The sequence below is a fragment of the Condylura cristata genome, unplaced genomic scaffold (assembly GCF_000260355.1).
Source record: "Condylura cristata isolate star-nosed mole 26May11 unplaced genomic scaffold, ConCri1.0 scaffold00028, whole genome shotgun sequence".
In the NCBI taxonomy this organism is placed as follows: domain Eukaryota; kingdom Metazoa; phylum Chordata; class Mammalia; order Eulipotyphla; family Talpidae; genus Condylura; species Condylura cristata.
Window position 1 is genome coordinate 27,394,703 of NW_004567129.1, and position 2,158 is coordinate 27,396,860.

Here is a 2,158-nt window from a genome sequence, read left to right on the forward strand (position 1 = left end):
TTATTTATTCGTACAGAACTGGGGTACAGGCCAGAGATGCGGAGGGTGAGAGGATTTACCAGAGATAGAGTGGGGAGCAGAACAGGCAGATGGACAAAGTACACTGCTGAGGGGAGCAGCGGGCGGGTCGGGAGAGGTCTGCTGCGCCATGTGGATCTCCTCCAGGGCAGGCGGGAATGTAACTCATGTGAAAGTGGCTTAAGCTTCTTTGTGCTGTGCTTCAACCACTGTGCCATCAGGGAGGGCCCCATTAAATATTTTTATGTCAACAACTAGCGTGTGGCTTAAAGAGAGGACTCTGGAAAAGTTAAGATTTTGGTTTTAGTTGCAGGTAGCAAAACTGTCACTCAGAGGGTCCACATGGAAGTGATAGTTTATGGACATTATTATTAAGGGTTTCAGGTACACTTTGATCCAGAATACTTCAGTGTCTATAGGATTCTGGCTCCGTATTTTCTGCTGTTTCCCTGCTCTGCCCTCTGAGTGTGAGGAGATTGTTAGGAGGTTATTTGAAATTCTCAAAGTAACCAGTAAGAAGATAAATAGGCAGAAGGAAATAAGTGAATAAAAATGGTCTATTACAAATAATCAACTAGTTTTATAAGAACAGCAGTCATGGAAGAATGATGGCTAAAAACATACAGAAAACAAATAGCTATATGGCAGAAATAAACCCCATATTAGTAATTAATATTAATGGGCTAAAGTGTCATAAAAAGGCAGAGATTATCAGATTGGATTTCAAAACGGATGCAGCTCTTGAATATGCTGTCCCTAGCAGATAGGTAAAAGTACAAGGACAGAAAAAGATAGTCCATGCAAACACCGGTTAAAAGGGGCGTAGGAGTGGTTATGTTATCATCAGAGTAAATAGACTTTAAATGAAAAAAGATATTGGATATAGTCATGTTCTGTGTCAATTACAGGGTCAGCAACAAAATTCTATAGTTGCCCCTAAATCAGTCCCAATGGGCTCTCTCTGATGGTGCAGACACTGTAGCACCTGTTGCATCCTGGAACCCAGAGCTGCCCCACAGGGCGCGGTAGAACTCTCCTGTCTCACTCTTGCTGCTCCCCTCAGCAGTGGATTTCAGTCCATCTGCTTGTTCTGCTCCATACTCCGTCTCTGGTGAATCCTTTCACGCCTGCACCTCTGGTCTATACCTCAGCTGTTGTATGCATAAACAAAGAAATAAATTTTAAGAATCTTTAATGTATGTTTGAAGTAATAAGAATGCTGGATTCACTTTAATGTGGACATGTTTATATTATGAATTTCAATAATATATAGTCATGTGTATTTCAGTGATGCTTTGGTCAGTTATTGACTGTACATATGATGGCCCCAAGATGGCTATATCATCTAGCCTGTATGTGTAGATGGCTGTTGCAAACTTCGTTTGTGTAATTTACACTGTATCACATTCATACAATGATGAAATTGCCTAACAATGCATTGTTAGGGGACAGATATAATAGGATATGGTAGCTTCAATGCTTTTCCTTGAATACAATACAATTTTTTTTTTTAAAGATTTATTTATTCGTGCATACAGAACTGGGGTACAGGCCAGAGGCTCAGGGGCGGTGAGAAGCTTCACCAGAGACAGTATTTATAAGTGACAGGTAGATAAAATAAGAATACTGAGTTATAATATGCATTTTTAAAAATTTTATTAGGTAAGATTGTTTTCCAAAGTATAGAGTAGTTCACAGTTTCACCTGGCAGAGGGCCAGGAAGGGGACAAGGACAGGACAGGATTAGAGTGAAGGACAAAGTTTGCTGTTCCTGCAGACAATAACTGGGTAGAAACCAGATGAGTGGCACAGAACTGGATTAGAAAAGAGAGAGAGGGGACTTGAGAAGTGACTGGTATGTCAAGCAGGCAGGAGTGACACATGGGAGGAAACCAGAGTTTTCTGTGTATATGTGCCATTCCTGTCCTAAGACTAGGGGCTTTTGTAAAGTTTGCGTTTGTATAAGCTTGGGGGAAGCAGAAGGTTGCCCTCGACTGTTATGATTTACCCTGGAATCCCAGCAGTTAGACCTCCGGAAGGTTGCCCAACCGCTGAAAGCCTTTATAAAATTGGGAGGCTGGCCCTCCCTGGTGGCGCAGCGGGTTAAAGCGCAGCACTAAGAAGGCAAAGCCACTTCCGC